Below are 26,047 nucleotides of genomic sequence, written 5' to 3'. Positions count from 1 at the left end.
TGCTACCTGGTTAGGTGACGTATTCCGAAGCGTATTGTCAGGTTAATAAAATGCTTGTCAGCAGGTACCGAGGCCAGAGGGAATGTTCCTCTGGAACGTTCAGTGAAGGTACGAGGCGAACAGAGTGGCTTGCTTGAAAGGCAAAATGACACAAAAAGTACAAGACTTTACTGAAAAACCTACTTGCGAAAAAAAAAGGGTCTGCCTACTGTCTCCACGGGTAAAAAAAAGTTAAAAGAAAGCTAAGCCTCTACATTCTATTCGCCTTGGAACTCTCACTCTTCCTCCTCAACTGTAGCTTCCTGGTACTGCTGGTATTCTGAAATCAGATCGTTCATGTAGTCCTCTGCCTCGGTGAACTCCGCTTCCTCCATGCCTTCCCCGGTGTACCAATGCAAGAAGGCCTTGCGGCGGAACATGGCTGCGAAAAACATAAGTACGCTTGGTCACCAGACGTGGTTCACAGGTACTACAACTTGTACGCTGTTACAATAAATAGGTATGAATTGGCGGTATAATGCAGGCATGCGGCCAAAAAGAGAAGTTCAAGAACGAGCGCCGCTTACACGTCAACTGCTCGGAGATTCGCTTGAAGAGCTCCTGGATGGCCGTGGTGTGGCCAATGAAAGTATCAGACAGCTTGATACCACGAGGTGGGATGTCGCAGACTGCGGTCTTAACGTTGTTCGGGACCCACTCAACGAAGAAGGAAGAGTTCTTGTTCTGGATTTCCAGCATTTGTTCTTCGACTTCTTTCATGCTCATTCATCCTCTGAAAATCGCCGCCACTATCATGTAACGACCATGGCGGGGGTCACAAGCAACCATCATGTTTCTGGCGTCGAACATCTGCTGTGTCAACTCCTGCACAGACAGTGGCCAGTGCTGTTCGCTGTGTCGGGACGTGAGTGGAGCAAAGCCAGGCATGAAGAAGTGCTGGCGTGGGAACGGTACCATGTTTACGGCCAGTTTGCGAAGGTCAGCGTTCAGCTGCCCAGGAAACCTGAGAGGAAAGCGAATAGGCTTGATAAGCGTCGAATCAGACTTTCCAACGATGTCGCTTTGGTTAGGATGGTTGGAACAAGATATTGGCAGATCCTCTCAGTCTTGATTTTTCCACCCTCACCTTCAAAACCCTTCCCGATTGTTGCCCTCATGCCCATTTGCTGACCATCCTTGGCCCTCACCCTCACTTCTTTGCTTCCTTTGACACTCCATTATCTCCTCTTATAAAAACGCGCCAACCCTTCCTGCCGCGTCCTCACTCATTCGAGCACCTTTAACATCAGAGGTATTTTCGTTCTAATACTTCCTGCGTATTTGGGACATTGAATGCAGGTTCTCAGTGCTCTATTCTGGAGAAGTTGATCATTACAAGCTTCTATCCTTTAATAAAAGCAAGTCCCCAAAAAGTAGCGGCGATTCTGAACATATCACTTGGTTCAGACGCGTCTTAAAACGACCTCACGTCGCACTCCACATACGAAGCAGTTAGTGCTTTTGGAAAACCTGAATGCTGGGCAGCATGCATGCTTTCTTGTTCATGCATCGGAAATAAGTCCCCTTTTGATGCCACACAAGTCGAGAGGAATAAAGAGCGCTGTGGTCTTCGGAGCTTCCTTCAGGCAGAATACTAGGAACACAACAACGAATAATAAAAACAAGCCGCAACGACGGAAATGTTCGTGGACATACCGGCTCGGAAGCATTAAGGACATTGGGTTGAAATGCTTTGGGCACTTTACTAGTGCACTTTACAACGCAAAACTGCTCCCCAGCTCGATATTTAGAGAAGTGCCGTATACACCGAGATACAGTCTTAAATCCTTTTCAGAACTCGCGCTGGTCATTCCTGAGCACAGAAACTTTAATCAGAGTTTCTTTTCAACTCCACAAATGATTGTATTAGAAAAGTGTAACTGTCCCCTGAAATTCAGTTCGGAGAATATTATATCCGAAGAGATACGTAGCACGCTGCCCTCTCGCATTACAGGATGACAAACGTCTGCTTCGTGTCAATAAAAAAAAAATTTAAGGACTGGAGCTCGTATTAGCGAATGTACCCAGCTCTCAACAGCATGGCATAGCAAACGCTGAACGCCGTAACTGCCCGGATTCATGGAGCGTTTTTACGGCGGCAGGTCGACGATTGATAAAAATTCGAGCGGAAGACACGGGCAATGTATGTGCTTCGCATCTAAGGTTTTATTTTCTTCTACAGACTGCGTTCTGTGGTAGCCTAGTCACATCCCCCAAGGTTCCGAATGCAAAGGTACGAATATCGCTATTATATGTGTCATGTGCTGTCGGACAACACTCCGCTCTGAACTATGCTGTATATATCACGCTTCGTTTGCATTCTTTCCTTTTTGGCCACACACGACAACCCATCTGGCGTCAGGGTATTTGACGCTACCAGGTAAGCGAAGCACCGCATTCCCATGTATTAGATTCTGCGTCATTCCTGACTTTCACTACAGTGTGCGCCTACTTTGCGGAAAAGTTCAAATCACGTGTCAACAGAGCGCGGTTGACATACTTGTGGCGTAATTCAATGGCCATCCAGAGCTCGTTTTCTTGCTCCCCGAAACCGGAATGCGTGTTTCAATGGAAGATGTGGATTCAGGTCCTTAGTTCTATTAGACAGTGACGGCATGTTTCCTAGATTCCCTCGATATCTTGCTCCTTCACGGATTTGGAGATGGGCTCCGTATCCCAGACTGGAATTCGCCATTAGCCATTCCAATCCAGACAGCTTCCAAGCGCAAGCCACCCACCGTCAGCACCGCCGATCTTCTTCTTTCCAGGACACAAGCTTGTACTAAAATAAATTCTTGGCTTTTCAGCATGTCTGCGTGAGTTGCTGCCTGCTTGGAACAAGTGAATCACTGTCTCCTTTCGTGATATCCGAAGCAGAAATCTGGTAAAACACTCTGACCATGTCTCAGCTACCCAACGCTCAGCAAGCGTGCTCAGGTTGCTTGCTTGTTCCCGTCATAGGACCGCAACGGTTTGCGTTGCTACGCAAGCTGCAACCGGAGTTTTGTGCGAGAAATCGCGGCAGACTGAATTCAACAAGACGGAAACACTCGCAAATAAGAGCTCAGACAATAGAAGGGCTTTCTTTCGCGCATATTTCCATCCTTTAGTAACGAGACTACCGCGGCTCCGTGCACAGTAAGCAACCAACCAGACCGAGTTCTTACCTTGCTATAGCGTTTTGGGGTTCCGATGCGTGCTTATTTAGTGTACATATATAGATAAAGTTAAGCACCCACCTTAGACATGTGGTAACACCCGACATTGTTGCAGAAACCAAGTGGTTGAGATCTCCGTAGGTGGGAGTCGTGATCTTGAGGGCCCGGAAGCAGATGTCATAGAGAGCCTCATTATCAATACAAAATGTACCGTGTGGGTACTCCAGCAACTTGTGCACAGCCAGGGTGGCATTGTAGGGCTCTACGACGGTGTCCGACACCTGGAGGTGGAACGCAGCCTCTTATAAATGTGGCATATCTGATGCACCACGGGTACAAGGAATTCGCATCCAAAGGGTGTTGTCACTAACCTTAGGACTGGGGACCACGCTGAATCTTGGTGAAAAAACAGCGCACAAGCAGACACAGACAGAAAGAAGGGGACAAGCGCTTGTCCCCTTCTTTCTGTCTGTGTCTGCTTGTGCGCTGTTTTTTCACCAAGATGCAAAACCAACTAGCCCATTCAGCTGCTTTACTGACCACGCTGAACGTGTTCATGAGGCGATCGGGGTACTCTTCAAGGATCTTAACCAGGAGCAGTGTCCCCATGCCGGAACCAGTGCCGCCGCCGAGGGAGTGCGTCATCTGGAAGCCCTGGAGGCAGTCGCATGCCTCCGCTTCTTTGCGGACCACGTCCAGCACGGAGTCCACCAGTTCGCTTCCTTCCGTGTAGTGCCCCTTGGCCCAGTTATTGCCCGCTCCACACTGTCCTGAATAGGCAGACAGTTAAAGGCGTATGTTTTTAACAAAAAAAAAACACCTGAGAAAAAATTGTTTCGAGAAATCGCACAAAGGAAATGTCACGTATTGAACACACTGCTCCAACAATTCCCGAGAGGAGGTCATTCTGTATGAATGGAGCAACGACTACAGCGATTAAAAGCAGGCAACAGATGGAGTTCCCGGATAGGACATGTTGTGCTGCCAGCGCATTAACACTCCAGAAAGCGCCTCATGCGGAATTTTATGTTAAACGCTTCGGCAGCAGTATACGGACGTGCGATTAATAGAAATTTTTGAGCAGTGTATCAAATATCTTTCTATTCGATTGTTTGGCTGAGCGAATCAAATTGCATTCGTTCAAAATTATTCCAAACGAATCGAAATTAACCGAATATTTTTCGAATAAGAACGTCGACTAAGGCATGCCGTAGTTTTCTTCCATGGCCATTAAAGAAAACGGTCCATTCAGACGGCGCACAGCACACTGATGCTATCGATCTGCGAGGTTTGTAAGGTTCCACGCCGCCACTATTCATTTCCATTCTTGTGGCAGCGTTCATAATGATCGAATATGAGCTCTAAGACTGGGCTACACGAGAAGGGCTGGGGTAGGTTTAGCAGACCCTGCGGTTATGTGCCCTCACAAAAACCATGATTCCTACGCAGCTCTCGCTCCTCAGCTATTGAAATATGCCGCTAGATTTACGGTATCGTCATAAGTATAAAAGACAACTGTCCTGTCAGTAGTTTGACATGATGGTCGTAAAGCTAATATTCTGACTTCATGTACCCCCTTGGAAGATAAGTGTTGCCTCATTTGACAGCTCTCTCTACAGCTCCATAAGGCCTACCTCCTTACCACAGTGCCGCCGTTAGCGCTTCTCTGTGTGGTACTATCATTTGTTTTGTGGGAATATTCTAACAAGCAGCGAATAATCATAAAAATGTTTGATTCACAATCGAGTTGGTTTTAATAACTGATCGATGCGTATTTTTTTATTTTTAGCGGTACTATTCTAATTCTATTTCATGGCGAACCTGCGCTATTCGTATTTGTTTCGGTTCTCAGAAAGTACTATTCGCACACCCCTAGGCCGCAAAAGACGTTACCCACACTACAGCAAGATGTGTAGTAGCGTGAGCCCATGTGAGTGTGCAAGAGTTGCGAAGATCGCAAGGCTGCTAACCAGCCTGTCAGGTTCCTGACTCGCTTTAAGGACCACTGAAAGTAAATGTCAAACCAAGCAAGATGAATAGATTATTCCTCGAGAACAGTAACGACATTTTTCTGCGCAGGTGTTGCGATTTCTACGTCAGCGAATTGCCTCCTATGGGCTGTAAGAGAAAACGAATCAGGGTAGCTTTAGCTGCACAAAATGAACTAAATACCCATTTTTGTTAATTGCGGCAAACTGATTTCTTTATTTAACGGTGATAGCAAAGTTATGAGTACCATAGTTTCTTAATATTTAGTGGTACCATTGTAATTCGATTTCATAGCGAACCTGCGCTATTCGTATTTGTTTCGGTTTTTTAGAAAGTACTATTCGCACACCCCTAGGCCGCAAAAGACGTTACCCACACTGCAGCAAGATGTGTAGTAGCGTAATACATGTGTAGGCGCAGTAATACATGAAATATGAGGTTTCGTATTTTGCTTGGCTATTGTTTGGCATGAAATGTTAATTCAGCCGTAGAAATGAGGCTTCTCGAGATAAACCACGAAGAAATGGTCTTAAAGTTTGCATACCAGCCTCACACGTGCGCTAAATTCATTAAAAAATGAATAGTTAAAATAAGTGAAGTGCAACTTTTTCTCACGTGCTTGTTGTCATGATTTTTGCTTTACTGACTCCTCCCTATGTAATACCCGAAAGGGCCCTTAGAGTATATAAATAGCTAAGTAGATAAATAAATACATTATCAAATAAGCTCAACGTGTGCGCAGAGGGGAGCATGGTGACGCGGCGACTGATTCAGAGGTGAAATCCACGTTTACGGACCAACTATGCCAAGCCAAAAATGAAACCCCATCTTCCTGGCATTCCCGTGGTGGAAGAAGCGCTCTCTAAAAGACTCGCATAGACGATGCACCACTTCTCTCTCTAGGGAATATTGACTGTGGTAACTACAAAATGGAGGTGGCGAGTTTTTCGATCATTTCTTGATTATTTTGAAACTAAAAATAAAAAAAACAATGCTACTGACTATCCTTTACTGAGCACCGTTACACATACCCAGAATAGAAGAACGGGAGCGTTGAAGCCGTAAGTGGGCTTGTGTGATGACAACCGGCAGCCGCAATCATTTTCGCGAATCATCAGCTACGCTTTGACTAAAAGAACAGGAAGGCTGGTTGCTGTCCTGCCAACATGTGTACCTGTCACGTACGGAGGATGGAAAGCGATTTGTAACCTCAAATTTGAGGAGATTTGCGCAATTGTCATCATCATAATCGGCCTGTGTGCACGGAGGGACAAATGCCTCTGAATATATTATTCCAATTAACTCCGTCCTGTCCCAGCTGCGGTCACCATACCCCCGCAAACTTCCTAATCTAGTCGGCCCACCTGACTTTCTTCCGGCCCCTACTGCGCTTGCCTTCTCTCGGAGCCCTTCCAGTATTGGCGGCCCATCGGCTATCTTGATTTCGCATTACATGTCCTGCCCATGATTTCAACTATATCGTTTGCTGCTCTGTTCTCTTGTTAATTTTCTCTTCCATTGCTTGCTACGCTGTCTTCAACTTAATTTTGAGCCTTTTCGTTCAGCTTCAAGACTCCGTTACACAGGTGGCTACTGTCAAGATGCAACTTTGTACACTTTCTTCTTGATGTATAATTGTACACTGCTATTCATGACCCCAGAGTGCCTGCAAAATGCGCACAACTCCATTATTATTCTGCTATATTTTCGCTCTTGTGGTCCGTGCCAGGCACTGCTTTAGCCTTGTTGAACGAAAAACGTTTTCCTTGACACCGATCCTGACAGGGATAAAAAAATTCACAGGCAAACATTGCGATTGCTGCGGTGGAGTTTGCGCTGGTAGTGCCTTCCCCCTCCACTTGTCACCTTCCCACGTTGCTCCTCTCCAGTTTCATCCTCACCAGTATTTCCTAATCCTCACTATCCTCCTCTCCAGTTTCTCTAAAGCTTCAAATTGGAAAAACGGCGGCATTTTTCAACGTATTACTAAAGGCCGACACACTCGGAGCGATTTTCCCGCGAAAAACTGGCCAACAGCCGCACGGCGGCGTCCACCGGGCGGCCGGCGGCAGTTCGCCATCGATCATGTCGAGCTGGATAGGTTCGACGAGCGCTCAGCTGCTCGCCGGAAGTGGCCAATGCTTGTCTGCCTGATCCGACCAATCAGGGCGTGACCGCGTCTGACCTCTGCCCACCGCATTTCACTCGGCTAGCCAGCTAGGGTGAATGTGGCTACGCAAGCTCCGCGCGTCGTGTAATACCATAAATTGATCGAAGCCGTTCAGACGGGACCAATACTTTTCTGGCAGACAAAAACGCTATCGCACCCCACACAGCTACACGCCGCGGCTAGACCCGATCACAGTCACCACTGCAAAGTGTGCGCAGCCCGTCCTGCTAGAATCTTTACTGAGGCTAGAATCACGCCGTTTCTAGCAACACTGAAATCATGGCAACAGCGGCCGCCGGTTTTTCGCCGCAAGTGCGCAGCATGACGACGGCACTTTCGTCGGGAAAGTTCGCTCTGTGTGGGGCGGCCTCCACTCTGCTTGCGGAGTAAAATGTGTCAGGTCGTGGTGGCAGGAGCTCAGCGTCACGTGTCAGTGTGAGGAGACTCAGCAAAAAGGTTGGATTATGGGCGGGTCTCGTTATGCTTGAAAAGCTGGTTGGTTTGACACCCACTTTGTCAAGGTTAAAATGGCACCATGTCTTGTTGCTACCGGACGTCACTGCCACCCTGTGGCTGCGCCGCCACGCTGTCATGTGGTTGGTCACATGGTGCATAGCAACTGCCGGCGGCGTGGCGCCATGGCTGATGGCGTGGTTCGTCACGTGATTGGCCACGTGACCAAGTTCCACTCGGCCAGCTGTAGCTATCGCGTCACTCCAGGTTTAATGAAAGCCAAACCACCGCCAATTTTTTCCACAAAGAAAACAATATATTTCTTCGGGAAACCGGTTCACTGCACGAAAACGATTATTTAATGGGCAGCGTAGTGGTGCAACCCTCGTAACACCGACGGTGGCAAAATGAAACCACTGTGCAATGCCTTCCGTGTTTATAACGCAGACTTGTGAAATAGGTGCGCAAGTTTAATAAAACAAAAACAAAAAAGGCTGCTTATAGTAAGGGACGCCCTACTGAAGCATGCCATACGAACCGCTCATCTGGAATTACGACATTATAGAGTCCCTATATGGTATCAAAAAATAAAAGAAAATATGTATGCCTTCGATACGTCCGCAGTAAGGGGTCCCTTAACTTTCCATATCAATTTCACGTCATTTTAATGTGGTGTGCATGGCGTCATACGAAGTCCGCATGTTCGCGTATGCACTGTCGATGAGCCCATATCTGAACCGTATGCTTCATATCGACTTCATATGCAATATTTAGAATGTATGTGAAATCATAGCAGGCGTAATATTCAACGTCTCAGTAGAGAAATTTATGGACGGTTCATGCTGGGAGCACTCTTTTTTGGGCAATGCATGCTCTTGGACTTTCGGCGGAAAAAAAAAGAATTGATGATTTTCTAGGGAATTTTTATCGCTGTGGAAATGCCATCCCCCTCCTATTTTCTCGCCTAAACATTCGCTAAGTCACGTCAACATAGTTGTATCAACTATATGCCTAAAATTCCTGTTTCACGACAAAAGTCTGTGTACTATAATGGTACGGCTGGCTTAAAATTAAGATCACACACTATTCGGAAAATTTCTCCCTAAAAGCGCTCAGGTTAAACACTCTAGATTTAGGACTAGTAGGACAGGAAAGAAGTAGTGTGTGAGCGGGTGTATTTGCATATGTAGCTTTTTCTTTTCATTTAAGGTGTAATTGATGCTCACCGCTCGTTTAGGCATGGGATTCAGTCCTGTTGTTTAAGCCCCTCTTAAAATCTAAGTCGGCAGGAGCCCAGACAGTGAAGAGCAACCGCTCACCAAACACGAAGTTGTCTGGACGAAACAGCGCCCCCAGTCGACTCGAGCGGACGGCGTCCATGGTTCCTGGCTCCAGGTCAACCAGGATCGAACGAGAAACGTACCTCCCACCTGAAGCAAAAATGAAATCTCATTCAGAACGCGGCAGAAAAGATGATATGTGTCAATTACGAATGAATGCATCACCTCGCTTGAATGGTTCCAGGGAGCGGTACAGACGAAAACGCGACAGAAATGAGAAAATAAGCGAGCGAAAGCAACAAGGATGAGAAAACGTGCAGCTAAACAAGTCAAAGCAAGTCAGAGCCGAGATAAAAGCCTTTAATAAGAGTTTTAAAAACATTTATTACACTGGGTGTGGAGTAAAAAATAAGTATTTAGAAGGGCCATTCGTAAAGATTGTTAAAAGAAACTAAATTGAAGTGACAGCGGCAGCCAGAAATTTATCGCTGTGATCCGGTCATTCCGATAAGAAGTCATGTTATACCTAAAGTATTGATTGGACCACTTGAAATCAAATAAATAAATAAATGAAACTCGTACGGCACACAGGGCAACGAGAGAGAACTTTGCCTGCTGAGGTGAAAAATAGCGTATTTTGGCGCCACAACGATGCGGTACAAGACGCACACGTCAAGGGCACTCAAAGAGAGATTTGTGGGACTGCAGACAATCAAGCTGGAAAAGCTCCAATAATGCAAAATGTCTCAAATGCGAAAGGCTGCTAGACGCTACACTGTCAATGCCACAAAATCATGCACGAATAGAACGCAAAGCTCAAACAACACGGGCATGTCGCCGACTGCTCCACTGTGAAATCAGGCGTCATTTTAATTGCGTGAAAAAGCAGCACGGCGCACTCAACGAGACGCGACAGCTGTACAGTGAAAGTAACGAACTAGAGAAAGGCACGCACCACCGGCATCAGCATAGAATATGTTGATTCTTTCAAGCCTCTGATTAGAAGATCCGGAGTATTCGCCGTTGGCATCAACCGAATGTTCAGCGCTAATGTCCTCCCAGAACTACAAGCGGGCAAAGAAATCACAAACCAGCACACCGTCACATCAAGTGCGCACGACCATCAAAGGACGATCAGCGCATGAAAATTGCGCGAAACATGAAATCATGTTAAACGCCTCAGGCAACAAATCTACAGCTACCAGTTCCTTTTTGTCGGAGCTGTAGGGTTCGCTGTCCCAGGTCCCGCAGCAAACCGGCCGCGGGATTTCGGCAGAGACTCACAGTTACTTCAATCCTTTCAGTCGCGTTACGAGTGATAGTCACACCAAGAGCAAAACATTTGTTAACTATTTCCCTTTCCCCATCCTTGGCAGATAATGGACAATTGGCTGCAGCCATCGCAATCTGCCACCCACCAGCAATACAAAATAACTCAGCAAAGTTAAAACAAATCTCAGACGACGGCTAAGGTCGCGCTCATGATGTGCTAGTGGTCGTTAAAGCATAAACGTGAAGGCATCCCTCTTAAAACACGCAATTCGTTGCGAGCCGGATCCGAACAATGTGACACAGAAGCCGCGACTAGGTATAGAGCAACTGCGGCTACAAGCAGCCGCGACTTGTTCACAACTCGGTGCTTACGCCCACAGCCTGAAATGAGGTTTTTGAACACGGTGCTACCGATCCGACGTGAATTTGCGAATAAAACTCACTGCAACATACTCTAAAACAAAAACAAACCAGCATGGGCTTGAGCGGCGAAATTACAGACGCTTGAAGAGGTGACTTACCTTCGCACCGATCTGGTTTCCACATTGGCCTACCTGGATTTGGACAATTTCACGCATCGTGAAATATGCCCTCTGGTTTCTCTCAGAAGGGCTTCCACCCGACTGTCCCGGTATTTGTATTACCCTTCGCTGGAACACGTCTCTCTCGACCGTGCTCCTATTCGTACGAGGGACAGCTCAGCAGCGGCTAAGAAAATGTCCCGGCTTATTGTTGTCAAGTTAGACTCGGCTGCGAGTTCAGATGGAAAGACGTAAGCTCACGCGACTGATCCGACGTCAAGGTTATGCCTTGTGGAATAGGAACTATTTCTTTTTCCGAAATCGCGAGGTCCTCACATGTGGCCGCACGGGCGAACGCGGTAGACGTCACCTGCATGCTTCATGCCTTTCCTTGTCTTCCTTTTCTTCGTGCTTAAAATTACTCGCTCCAGAAAGAGCCGATTGTGGCGCTGATTCTCCAGATTCTTTTTTTTTTCTAGTGTTGCTTCAGTTCACCGATGCACCGCGTTCAATTTTAGAACTAGGACTTCTTATTTGCCTGGTGCACCTGTCTTCAAGCTTCGACTTCTTGTTTTTTTTTTCTGGAGCAGAAAATACTTTGGTCGAGTATATAGAGCTTACCAAGTTTGTTTTAATTAACATGTTACAACCTTGGAGCGCTAATTCTACCACCCTTAAGTGTTTTTCAGTTTTCACTGAGCAGATATGACTCAGGCTACAAAAACTGTGCTTCCACCGATCCCCAATTCAGCTTCCCTGCAAGCGCTCCCTTGTAGAAGCGCACATTGCTCTCGTCTTCACGCCCCACATGTTATTTAAGTTCAAGTACTGCGTGGTCCTTTAAAAGGGCAGATGTGTAATACCCTTTCTGCGCTCTTTAGTGTGGGACGTCTGTTAATACGATAACTGGTACAGCACTCTCTCCTCAATGACCCTTTTGCCGTGAACCAGAATCAGCAGAGCGTTCTTGGCTGTTTTGCTGCCTCTTATCCTTCTTGAGAATTAGGGCGTTAAAAGAGCAGGTGCTTCCTCTTGTGGCACATTCCAGCGGGCGAACAGGAGCAGACGTGCCGAGCAGGGAAGCACTAAAGCAGTAGCACGCCGGGGGAAGGAGTGCTTGGGGCACTGGAACGGTCACTGCGCTGCTAGAGCTGTATGCCACTTCACGACGCTCGCTTTCAAACTATTCTCTCCATGCGTGCTAGCTAACATGACTGGCAATCATTGTTTCAAGATTATTCATTGCTGCAGTGGCAATCATCCTCGTGCGTTTCGACAACTCCATCGTTTTCTCGATATTTGCCAGAAGGGATGCTGAACTGAAGTCCGAATTCAGAATGAAATTAAAGCTATATTCACGCTTTCTTAACAAACGTGGCGGCCTTTCGGGAATGTGCAATGCAAGCAAAATAATGCCCGCGAACGCCGGATGCGCGATAAAGTCCGCTTCCACCTGGCGCCAACTGCGCGTCCGAAGTGGCAGATGTGGGCTTTCAGCTGCTACTGGCACCTGTGGTCAATCCGCTCTGCCCATGCTTCGTATGACATGGCGGTTTGTTTTCAACTAGTGGATCCGGGGAGAAGGAACAGAAAGGCGCGCATGCGCAGAACGAAGGAACAGAAATAAAAGCACGGAGCAGCACGGATTGCTCACGGCGTGGATCGGCGCAGCGGAACTGCGCATGCCCTACCCCCGCATGAAAGTGCTCCCACTTCCGTTCGCCCACTGTCATGCTCCATTGGCCTCAGTTAGAGCATTCTAGTTCTTCTACCATCTGGCACCGCCATTCTCAGGCACAGCTCCATCTTACAAATTTTTCTCATCGCGATCACATCGGTTCTCTTGCTAAAGCCTGCGATAATCCCGCATCTCGGTTCAATACATTTAACACAATACCTTGCTTGTATTACGTCAACCTGGCTATGCTCAACTGCTCGTTTTTGTATCTTCCTTCTAATTCTTGTTGACTAATTCGTGTCCTGCTAATTAACCAACTAGCACTTTCCATTTTTGGCCGATTATGGAGAACACCAGTGAGCGGTCCATACAGGCAGAGCATCTTAGCAGTTATTTTACCAGACGTGTATAAGGTGTTCCATATGTCACTCCCGGTTAGCGCTGCTTAACAATGGATCATGGAACGCTCCAGTAACGCTATTGAATCCTCGGACGTCAAAAAGTTGGAGCTCGAGTGGATAACCAGCGATACACAGCACGTCCAAAAACAAGCGCGGTGTGCATGCGTTTGTATGTTGCCAAGTTTACAGGCCAAAGATGGGACTTCAAAATAGTTTGCTGTAATTTACAGATCCCCAATATCCAGGTGCATAGGAGAGAACCACTTAAGAGCGTTCGTAGCATCGACAATCTGAGCGCGAATTGAAATGGTAGGAAGGGTTTTTGCCGGTAATGTCACAAGAGTCAACGGTCACAAAGGCAAGCTCAAATTAAGGCGATGAGGATACGTCGGAAAAACTCGCCTACTGCCAGTTACCTCGCAGGATTTTGCAAATACACTTGCAAGGAAGCCTCCGCGATTGCGTAAGTGTATATCCAGGCGAAGGATTCACAGATGCGCGCAAGGTGAAGCCTAGTGAGACGTTCCGCTTACTCAATCAGGATCAACGTTACTTGCGCTGTACGAACGACCGAGGGTCGACGTAAAGAAAAGACACGACTATACAGTATGGACCGCTAGCACTTCGCCATCGTGTGCCGTCCATCGGTATTCGATATTGTGCGAGTATCGTTACAGAAGGACCAATGAGTCCAAACAATATATTTTCCGAACCAGGAACTGATTTATTATCAGTAATCGAAGACTGCTGCTGGCTTCGCAAGGTTAATCGCTTGCACCCATTAGGAGCGATCTACCAAAATTCTGGCGATGGCGAAATAACTCAGTAAAAGAACACGTCATAATCGTGAACACATATTTAAATTTTGTGCGAAGAACGAGTCGCCGAAAACCCCCAACCTTCGTCTACCACTTCTTTAGGCTGAATCGTCTGGTTGCCCTTGGAGCAGAAACACTGCCAGGTTCATTCATTAACTTCGTAATAACAATAATAATCATTCATTCATACATTGCCGGTCCCAACTAAACTTGAGGCTGTTCATATGCTAGAAGTGGCTAATGCTCTCATTGGCTGGGCAGCGGGAACTGCTTCTGACTAGGACAATGATTGCAGGGGCGCTCTATGTTCTAGTAATATCTGTAGCTCTTTTTCTGGTTATGAGAGACGCTGTCATTTATTGTGTACTGGCTACTGGGACAATACTTTTATATATTTATATATTTATTTATTTAATTATTTTACCCTCTAGGCAAGGGGTGTTATGGAGAAAGGGAATGAAATGTAGCATATCGAACCACAAGAAAGCAGAAAGCACTTTTCCAACCCAGTTGAACGCCAACTGTTGCAGAGTTTCGAGTAACACTTCTGTAACCGTGATGCCATTTCTTCGTGGAGCTCCTAAATGCAAAGCGCGGCCTGCGAAACTCCGCCGGCGTTGTCGGCGGGCTGTAGCGCACTGCTCCCCCGCGCCTCGGTTTCGCCCGTGGTTTCGCAGTATGGCAGGCGGCGTTGGTGGCAATGATTTTACTTGTAAAAGGAAAACGAAGAGGGAGTTGCAGAAAGTGCCTTATTCATCGGGCACCTGCTGTTGTAGTTGTTAGCCTTTCAAAAGATGGCACATACACACACTGGGGGATCGGCCAAGAATCGGGAGGCAGAGGTGTCTATTCACCTGTACTCACTAAAAACAAAAGAAAAGCGAGGGAAAGCAACAGCGATGCATTCTACGTCATGAACAGATAAGGGATAAGAATTTTTATTTCTAAATAAATAAATAAATACATAACCAAATAATAATTATATATTAATAATAATCATAATAATAAGAATAAAAAAGAAGAGGGGATTAGAAAAACAATTTTTAAGTAAAAATGTAATAACTGATCGAAAAGAAAATTTTGTGAAACTTAGCAAGGCAGTCGATGAGATTCCAGGAGGAAGTTTTGAACAGCAGTACAAACAGATCTGTGGCTGAACCCAAATGTGATGGTGGCACCTTAACGATGGCAGGTGGAAATAAAAGAAGGTGACTAGAGTGACAGCCAGGAGGGCAAAAATGTAGGCAGTAGGAGGAGAGAAGACGGAAGACAGCAACGGAGGCCAATAGCATGTTCTGCACAGGAACGGGAAAACACACGCCCTGCTTGTTGTCGGGCCTCGTCAACTTTCCAGCGTCTTAGTTCTTTTCGACCACGCCGCCTCGTAGGTGGCGTTCCCCATTTTCAGTCACCAATCTCACAGTTTTCTGAATTGTCCTCAATTTCAATCATCGAACCTCAATTTATTTTTTTTGCTTATTTCAAAAACATTTTTCAGCATCTTTCAGTAACCACCGGTGTCTTGACCAATCCCCCGCAGTGGGTACGTGCCATTAACTTTTTGAGCAGAACAAAAGCCAGAGAGCAACAACAGCAGCAGCACTGATGCTCGGTTAAAAAGAACGAAGCCAAGCGTTACAGGAAGGAGGGGGTGGGCAAGGAAAATAAGGAGACGTAATCGCAATCTTACGTGAATGTAGAAGGTGGATAGACTCTGCCCTGATCTGCAGACAGTTTGGACAGTGAGCTGTGTCGCCCCATCTGAGGTTGCAGAGCATTTGTGAGGTTGCTTGTTCCGTGTTCCATCTTCTCGTGTGCTTGTTCCGTGTTGAGTGACGGGGTAAAATGGTGCGGTTTTTCCCGATATTCTGCTAATGTTCAGCGATTTGCTCTTTGTATGTTGCGTCGTCTTCCGCTGACGTCGGTGGTGCATGAACGCGGGTATGAGAACGGGGCTGTCCCTGCTGGCTACAGCGTGCGACGCGCTGCTACAACCGGCGACCGTGCAAAACTTACCCGTGTTACCCTTCGTTGCATGCGGCGTGGGCTTCAATTCTCTGCGTAAGGTTGGCAGCAAACTTTTACGTGATGCGGGTGTGCAGATAAATTATTTCGGTGCATTCAAGCAAGCCTATCGCGCGAAAAGCCTGAACGTATGACAGCGTAGATAATGCATGAGCTCCAGTGCCAACGCTATAGACTTCTCATTCTCCAATGTCCCTCTGCGGGGATCACTACTCAGAGCCAGGGGTATGGGCATGGGTGAAAGGAGGGGGTTCCGAGAAAGGCAACAACGCGCAGGTTGAAGCCGCCACTTTGCAAAACGCTGCAGCCAGGACGACCGGCCGCTCTTTCTTTGCATATGACTGGTGCCGCCCATTTTTGCCGGCTCTCGGCGGCAACACTTCGCGAAGCGCTGCGTCCGCACCCCCCCCCCCCTCCAGCTTCTCCCGTTTTGCCGTGTTTCTGCTAAGTATGTTCTAAGTATGACACTTACTGTACAACGCAGCAAAGTCGTGCATTATAGAACAAATTGCTTTTAGCAAGAACCGAGGGAGCGTGCTTGAATACGGACTATATTTATGCTACAAGACATGCCACTAGTTGCGGAGAGCTAATAGCCTGTAGCGACACATTGAAGTGCATTCTTGAACATAGCCGCCCAGCTCGGGGACCAAGGATGCAGCCCAGCGCTGATATATGCCCTCTCTTCTTTCCGGCCATGGCTGCATGGAGCGTCTCAAGGAGTAACTGCAGTGGTTCTCAAGTTGCCTTTTATCCCCTCCCCCTCCCCCGCCCCGCTCGCTCTCTATGGCGAATTCCTCCTCCTTTCTGCGGTAACGTCACCACAGACATCGACGCGTTCCCTAGTGGCGAAGAGGAAAACGGAAAGGCGAAGTGTGCGTAATTTGCTTAATATTGACAGGTAGAATAGTACGCTTTGTAATGAGCAAATGTTAATAGATACCATCGCAGTGAAGCTTCATTTAAAACTACAGTGAACAAATAATTGCTGCGGGCCGTAAAAGACGACGACCCCCGACTTCAGGTGCGGACGGCCACGTGGATGGTCGAGGAAGAGACGCCTTCTGCTTGACCCTCAACTCCGCCGGCACCACCGGCACCAGGAACGGCGCAGTCCTTCAACAGACGCAGCGGGTGAGCACTGCCTCTCCAGCGTCGCAGCGCCACATCCAAAACACCGATGCTTCCTCGCGCCTTCAGCCCCGCCGTCTTCCCACTGGTGGTGGCGTGGAAGCGAAATTTTGCAATTGTCCAGGAGGAGCTTAGACGCCTGCACCTGGCTCAACTGCTCGCTCGTTCAGGACACTATGGGGCGGCAGACGTCGAAGTCATCTTTCCTCGGGGTCGGCGGAAGACGCTTTCGGGCAGGCTTAGGGGTACCTGTGCGGCTGAGGTCAGTATCTTTGGCCGATGAGTTGGGGCTGGCGTTGAACTCTTTGCCGATGTCGCCCTCATCATGTCTCTGGACTTCGTTGCGCCTACTGCTCGCATGAGTCGAGACGAGTGCATTTAGCAGGAGAGAGAAACAGCATGAAGCTATGAAAAGAAAAGAAATATAAAGTAATAAATTGGTTTTTCCATTAAGTAACGGGCAGCAAGTGTCTCACTTTTCTCAGCCGCAGCTGCGCCTTGACTACAGTCCTGATAAAAGACAGGTCGAAAGAAACGAGAGAAAGAGGCGCCGTAGGTGAGGGCTTCGGATTAATTTAACCAACCGGAATTATTTAACAAGCATCGATGTCGCATAGCGCACGGGCGGCTTTTGTATTTCGCCTCCTTCGAAACGTGGCTTCTGCCGCCGGGGTTTGATACCGCGACGTATACAGCTGCTCAGCAGCCGAATCGGCAGCCACCGCTCCAGGTTCGAGCCAAACGGGCAGGAAAAAAAAATTCACCGTTCCAAAGGTACAAAATGAATGCCCATCTATGTAAAATATTAAGAGAATGTGTCCTAGTCGTAAAGCGAATCCCAGTGCGCGTAATGGAAAACGAAACTGTTTTGCCTTCTGCTAGTTTCGTTGCCCGCTTTCGGCTATTCGTCGCCGTACTCTCTATCGCGCCGTCCGTATCGCGTCTCGTCCCTTGCGCTGCGTCTGTCGCTGTCGGATGGGGGCACTTGACAGCCTCGTGCGCGCAGTCCGTGCGCCACGCCTCGTGGTGCGTTAATTCACACTCAGCAAGCAGGGGAGCGGGAGACGTTTCCAACAAGACGGACCGCCTGGAACCTCCGAGGAGAGCGGTCGCGTTTTTCCGAGCTCCCGCTGATCCGGCTCCCTGTCTCGGCGGCAATCGCTTCCCAGCATCCGGCCTGAGCGTTCGCGCGCGCGCGCTGTGCCTACTTCGCCGCCTGCTGTGTCCGCGCTCGCTCACGGTCGCTCCCCCGTACCATGGAGGTGCAGGAGCAGGGAGAGACCCCCCACCCCCGGGACTACGACCCAAGGGACTGGCCCCACGTCCTTAGTGTGTCTGCCCGATCCCAGGACTTCTGCACGTCAACAAGACCTGCTGCATGCCAGTCGCACCTGCAAGCCACGCGCGCAGCTGCGCAGCGTTCGCGGCAGCAGCCGCCGCTCCCGGCTGCTGACTACAAAATAATATTCCGGTCTCGAGGCGGGCTACAGCTGGACCTCCTTCCGCCCCGACTACTACGGGAAACGATCCTTCAAGCGGCGTCACAGCTTCAGGAGCGGACGCGTACCCGAATCAGGGTTCATCCTACAAACAACACGTGCACCATAAGTATACGCCCCTAAAAGCTGACGCACTCGCGCTAGTTCGCATAACGCACATAAACTACCAAGCTAAGGACTTCGAAGTCGCACTCTATATAGCACCACCGGACGGAGCGGTACGCGGAGTCATCACAAATGCATACTGGGAGGAGACCCCGACAGCTCTCCTCCAGGACCTCGTCACCGGCAACGCGGAAGTCCCCATCGTGGACGTCCGTCGAATGGGGGCCACGCGTTCCATCCTAGTCACCGTCCGAGCTGGACCTGTGCCACGCGCCATTCTTTATGGAGGAGCCCTCCACAGGTGTACACCGTACCGAGGGCATATAGAAGCCTGCACGAACTGCCGCGTCCCAGGCCACCGAGCGGATGTGTGTGTCCACCCAAGATCGCATAAATGTCCCCGCTGCGGGAAATCCCATCCCAAAGAAGATGTGCCCTCATGTACCCCCAGCTGTATTCTCTGTGGAGGCGCACATTAGACCGGAACTGGGAACTGCAAAGCACGGGGCCGTAAACTGGCGTCCCCGAGGAACGCTCACTCTCCTACATCTAAATCGCGGCTGTCTCGCCGTCATCAGCAAAGCGCAGCAAACGGACGCAGCTCGACGGCTTCCCGGTCAAGTTCCAGAAACCGACAGAAGAGCAGCAAAAACTCCTCGCGTCTCACTTGGGCAGACCGCGTTTCCGGCAACTCCGCCCGTCATCCCCCCGCCACCCCAGTCCTCCCAAGAAGATTCGAGAGACCAGGAACTCCGGGCCTTGCGCGACGAGGTAAGCAGTCTCTCCTCCCTTTTAAGCACCCCCACCCCTTCTCTGCCTACTCAACCCGCACCCCCTCTCGTTAACCTGACCTCCCCATCCGCAGACACTTCCAGCACCCCTCCTGCAAAGAAGCATCGAACCTCAGATGCCTCACCGCCTCCCATACCCCTAGAAATAGACGCTAAATTCGCTTCACTGGATGCCAAATTTGACCACAAACTAAAAGTGCTAGACACCCGCCTTGAGGCCAGATTCAATCACCTTGCCGCCACCCTCACCGAAAAACTTGAGCAGCGCATGCACGCTATGCTTACCAAGATGATGGAGTTCATGGAACATAGCCTAACCCATCGCTTCACCCAAATTCAGACCACCTACACTCCTCCCCCCCTACTTCCGCCAGCACAAACACTCTTTGCTGAACCACACACACCAATTGACACCCGTCTCACTCCCCTCCTCAACCCCCCTACTCTCCAATATGGTGGGGCGGAGCACTAATTCTCTCCCCATTTTAACCTGGAACTGCCGTGGTTTCCGGGCCAAGCGCGCACCTCTGCAACTTCTCATTCCCACCCTCACGCCTACTCCCCATATACTTCTTCTCCAGAAGACTGCACACCGGGCAACCCTCCCCAGCTACACAACTACACACTCAGACACCACTAGCGCACCCAGGGCGTCCACACTCATCCACCGCAGCCTCACCTATAAAACTCATCACATCACGTCTGAGACGCCCTGCGTGATCACTGAACTTATACATAACACACATACACTTGCTTCAATCTTTATAGCAATTATATACCACCCCCCGTACCAGCCGATGGCCTCGCTAGAAACACTTCTGCGAGAGCTACACCTCTTAGCGGGGAAACATCCTCTACTAATCGGTGGGGACTTGAACAGTCAGCATACTGACTGGGGATACAGAACCACGACACATCGAGGTCGCAGGTTGTGGCTGCTCCTGCAGAACCTCCAACTCACTGTTCACAACACGTTTCAGAGGCCCACACGGATCGGCAACAGTGTCAGCATGGACACCAGTCCGGACCTGACGCTGAGCCACTACATCCGCGGTGTTACCTGGAACAGAACTCAACATACAATGGGCAGTGATCATTACATTATACAAATCACTGTACTGTACAAGCCACCCCGTCACTCCTATACAACACATAAACTGGTTAACTGGGATGCAGTTCGCGCTGAACGCGCCACCCACTCAGACACTCCCATCACAGACATCTACGAATGGGTGCAATCACTCAAGCATGACGTTCACCACAACACGCAACACATTGAAACGACCACCGAAACCCCTACCCTGGACACACGCCTAGCCCACCTCTGGGAGGCTTATCAGAGCCTCCTGGAACGCTGGAAAGGCAATAAATACAACAAGACAGTTAAAAGGCGGCTGGCCGCGCTGCAGACACAAATTCAACAACACTCGGGGGAGCTCTGCCGGTCCAACTGGGGACAGATATGTGACGGCATCGCCGGAAACCTGTCCAGCAAACGCGCATGGCAACTCCTCCGACACCTCATCGACCCCACAAACACCAAATCATCAACACAACACTACGTTACACGCCTCATACACCAACATATTGACGATCCCGAGGCCCTCATAAACACACTTCAGAATACATACACCTCTCCTGGTGCCCCCCCCCCCCAACTTCTACCCACCTACACAGGACCAGCCAATCCAACACTCGACACAGACATCACTGAGACGGAAGTAAGAGCGGCCCTCCTGACTCTCCGAACTAACTCCGCACCTGGTGCAGACCAGATCACAAACTCCATGCTGCGTAATCTGGACGACCAATCGATCACCCAGATTACGCAATACTTCAACCAGTGCTGGAGGGAGGGTATCCTCCCGCAGCCCTGGTGCCATGCGAAGGTAATATTCATACCCAAACCAAACAAAACACTTACACTTCAAAACCTTCGCCCCATTTCGCTAACCTCATGCCTCGGAAAGCTCTTCGAGCATGTTGTGTTAGCAAGACTCACAACGCACATGGCGGACAACAATCTATACCCGCATGGCATGGTGGGATTCCGCCCCCTCTATTCGCACAGGACGCCATGCTGCAACTCACACATGACATTTTCGACCCGCTTCTGCCTGGTCACACAAAGGCAGTCTTAGCTTTGGATCTCTCCAAAGCTTTTGATCGCATCGAACATCAGGCGATCATGACTGCCCTATCTCCATTGAATGTGGGTGCGCGCACGTACACCTACATTCAAGCATTCCTCACTGACCGCAAGGCTGAGATACATTTTGGCCCTCTCTCTTCCCCCTCCTACACGCTTCAGAGTATCGGAACCCCTCAAGGGTCCGTCCTCTCCCCCTTCCTTTTCAACATCACCCTCATCCCCCTCGCCCGAAAATTGGCAACTATTCCCCACCTTAAGCACACTCTTTATGCCGACGACATCACACTGTGGACCACCCACGGCAGTGACGGCGACATAGAGAACACCTTACAGGAAGCAGCCACCCTCACCCAAAATTATGTACAGAACATCGGACTGTCTTGTTCCCCAGAGAAGTCCGAACTGCTCCTCATCCGGCCTAAGAACCACCGCTCCCCCCGCTCCCCCATTGCCATCGAATTGAATGGGGACCCTGTACCGGAGGTTGAAACCCTCTGCGTATTGGGCCTGCATATCCAGAACGACGGCAAAAACACCACCACCCTCAAAAACTCAAGCATGTTGCAGGCGCGATATCGCATTTCATCCGCAGAGTTTCGGGCCATCATAGAGGCATGAAGGAGCGCGACCTTTTTCGCCTCATTCATGCCTTTGTCCTCAGCCGTGTGCTCTACACTACCCCATACCTAGAACTATCCAAACACGACATAAATGCTTTGGATGCCTTGATCCGCAAGGCATTCAAAGTCGCACTTCATCTTCCCCTCAACACCCCCACAGACAGATTACTAGGCCTGGGCCTCCACAACACGATCGGGGAACTCGTGGAGACCCATCGACAGGCCCAATACATAAGGCTTACACAAATCTCCACAGGCCTGTATATCCTGCACTCCCTCGGAATCAGAATACCGGCCAGCGACCCAACCCTCCTCCCCATTCCTCGATCCCTTCACCGAGAGCTGGTCATCAAGCCATTGCCAAAAAATATGCACCCTTCCCACCATGAGCAACGCCGCAGAGCCCGTGCGAAGGCACTCCACCGAGTATACGGCTCCGAGGCGGACGCCGTATGGGTGGACGCCGCCTGCACGGGTGACGAAGCAACCGCAGCCGTGGTAGACTCCTCTTCATCCGCCCTCCTCACACTACCTCTCCCCTGAGACACCGCCCCAGAGGCTGCAGAGGAAGCCGCCATCGCAATTGCCATCACCCGCACGGAAGCCCGGTACATTTTAACAGACTCAAAAACTGCAATTCTAAATTTTGCGCGAGGCCGAGTCCACGTCCCTGCTTTTCGCATACTGGACTCGCCCGATGCACCCCCACCCCGCCATGTAGAGCTTATATGGGTGCCTGCGCACTCCGGGAATCCCGGAAACGAGGCCGCCAACCTTTTAGCCCGCAGTTCTTTAAACCGGGCTCAGGTGGCCTCGGATCGGGGATTCGCGAGGGAGTGAATGCACTCGTTCAGCGAGATGACGCAGGCCTATAGAGCCTCACGCCAGCTCTATCCCCCGCCCCACCCCTCCCTAGATAACAAACACGCAACACTCTGGCGCAAACTAGACACACACACTCTCCTCACCCCTGACCCTAGCCCACTATCATCCCTCCTTCCCCACTCCTGCTTGCACCTTGTGCCCAGAACCCGTTGCCTCCTCCCTCCACATCCTCTCCCTCTGCCCGGCGCACCCTCCCCCGCGCGGCCTAGAGGACCTCAAGACCTGGGAGGACTGGGAGACCCTGCTGCACTCAGAAGACCCGGCCGTGCAGACCATCGCCACAGGCCGGGCTGCCAGTGTTATGGACCTTAGGGACATAAACACTTGAGTGAAGTGGGGTCGTGCGGGGACCCAGGGGCATGCCCCGTTTTCCTCTGGACAATAAAGTTTTTCTCTCTCTCTCTCCAACAAGACGCCTCCAAACGCCTCTCAGGAAAACATCCCGGAACTGGAGAAGAGCATCCTGATTCATTTAGGGCCACCTCAAGGCTACATGGGAGTTTAAAAAAAACGAAAGTTACTGCCAATATGACCTAGTGCTTAGGGCCAAGTTTGCAAACTTGTCAGCGGGATATGCAAAGACAGTGCTAGTGAGGAGGCACTAGATGGGCTTCGTGACAGCACAAACAAAGCGAGCAAAGGAAGGGTGAGCCTGAGAGTGCTTAGCCAAGGTTTCGTCGAGAGGCATTGTCTTCCCCTGACAACTCTTCTCATGGAAACTTTGGCTAAGAACCATGAGACTAACCCCTCCCTTGTTCATTTTGTATTATGAGGGACAGGTACTTTTAATACGGTATAAAATAGGGACTCTCGTTTTCTGGAAAAACCGGATTTTAACTGTTTCTTGCACCCCGAGTAGATTTCTTAAGTATCAGATTAAACCTGATTTCTACCCGAAAATAAGCCTTCTACGGAACGCATAGTTGCCCTTTGGACAAAGCTGAATACACCGCAAGGGAACTTAGCGGACACGTTGTGCGAACATCCAGAGGAATGATTTCAGTACAGTAATCATTTCAACCTTTTTTTACGCTTTTTATTCATGGCGTTGCTTATCTGAGGCTATGCCCGAACAGTGCCTTTCATAAGCGAGAAGCAAAAGCACAGGCAATGACTGACCAGACGTCTACTTGGCATCACTGTATCGTGCGCTACAAACGTTAACGGCATCCTGTTACAAGGTTCTTCTGCGTTTAAACTGATCGCATATACGTTGAATGTACTACAGGGGACAAAATTCCGGTTGGCGAGTTATAGAAATACCATTTGTTGTAGCTCTACCTAGCTAAGAAGTCGCCTGATATTGTATGCAGCTGTTAAAGGCCTAAAGGCTCCTTCCTCTCTTCACAATATCAGGCGCCTGGGTAGCGAGGGGGAGCTAAAATAAACGTTTTTCCTAGACCTCGTGTCCTGTAAAATTTTGTCCCATTCTACAAACAATGGCAGGCCTGTGTTTCACGGACGCAGAACTGCCGTGCTACAGTTGATAACGTACGCAGCGAAATGTTTAAAACGAAGCAGGAAAAAAGAAATACCTGATTTAATAGGTGGTTGGAGTGCAACCCGCCATTACCTTATTATTTTTTTTCAAAACAATGTATAAAAATGGGGCATTTTATGTCCGGCACAAAGACAAGGGCTGAAACCAAATTGTCTGCTGCCTCAAAAAATGACCTGATAAAAACCGAACTGTGGAATCTTTTGCTGAACAATCCTTTCTGTACCCGAATCACAGCTCACAAAATATCGCCCGGTTATGCCCCCCCCCCCAATTTTGGAAAAAAATAAATCCAGAAAATAAATGACCCTAGACGCAACACAGCCTTCAAAGCATTTCCTTGCTCTTCAGTGTCATTACAAAAGTTAAATATTTGAATTATATAAAAAGACAAATGTGCAGTATATATATATGGTTCAGGATTACACAGCTATGAGACAGGAGAAAAAGCGGAAATAACGGTCAGCAGAGGTAGCAGTTGGGGTATGCAAGAAAAATGAGAACATGAAAACAACGAAAACCTCTTTTGTACACCAGAAGAGAAAAGAAGCAGGTAACGTATGTCATACTTTGAGCAGACGCGCAACCCGAGGCCGCCGCTTTTCAAAAAGCTGCCGCCGACAGGCGGCCAGAATCGGAGTCAAAGGCGCATGCGCAGTAAGCCCGACCGGCTCGCCGCTCTTTCCTTGCATATGACTGGTGCCGCCATTGTTGCCGGCTCTCGGAGCCCACGCTTTGCCATCGTCCTTCCAAGTATGACGCCTACTGTACAACGAGCAAAGTCTGCATTCTAATGCAAATTACTTTTTCGCAAAAACCTGGGAAGCGTGCTCGAATACGGACTAGATTTATGCTAAGAGACATACACTATAGTTGCGGAGGGGGCATAGCCTGTGGCCAAACATTTCTTTTGGCTAGAATAGCCTGGATGCGACACCTCGTTGCAGTCGCCGCAGTCGTTACGTGTATTCGCACTATGGCGTGTTGTGAAGGCTCCGCGACCTGTTTTGGCTACTATTGCGAGTGAAATTTGCTGGATTAAAGGCGCAGCGCTTTTTTGCATTCGGTCATTGGCGTGTGCACTCCCAAGCTGTCAGGACGAGCACATCGTGCGCCCTTCAGGCACCGATGCATACGACAACGATATGAGCGGAAATTGCTTGTGGCCACGCTCATCTCTAGTGCTGCTCTGGGGGCCCAGAAAGCCGAAAAAGCTTCAATGCATGCAGCAAAGGCGGAGCCTGCGGTAGTGTGTGTGCCTGTGTTTGCGCTCGCGGGAAGCAGCCGGCCACGCAAGCCGCTTCTTAGCGCAGCGGTGCGCCCACGACGGAAGCTGCTACCGAGAGGGATTTTGCTTCTTCTGACTCCAGTGACGCGTGTGTATCTCACCAATGTGAGATGCGTAACTTCAGTGTACAGAAGTGGCTAAGGGTACAAACGCGTCATCGAGCAACGCGGAGAGGACGTATAGCTTAATAAAAAAAAGAAAATATATTTGACTGTCAACACCGCAAAAATGTTCGCGGACATCGTCTCGATATCGGAACACGTAGCATGTACAT

At 49.3% G+C, this 26,047-nt stretch overlaps 1 pseudogene; it reads right to left on the bottom strand.

Moving 5' to 3' along the window:
• Positions 1-275: 275 nt before the first annotated feature.
• LOC144112904 (tubulin beta-4B chain-like) overlaps positions 276-26,047 on the bottom strand; it is a 36,010-nt pseudogene continuing 10,238 nt past the window's right edge.

Source organism: Amblyomma americanum, chromosome 1 (genome assembly GCF_052857255.1).
Source record: "Amblyomma americanum isolate KBUSLIRL-KWMA chromosome 1, ASM5285725v1, whole genome shotgun sequence".
NCBI lineage: Eukaryota > Metazoa > Arthropoda > Arachnida > Ixodida > Ixodidae > Amblyomma > Amblyomma americanum.
This window is presented reverse-complemented; position numbering and strand designations above follow the sequence as displayed.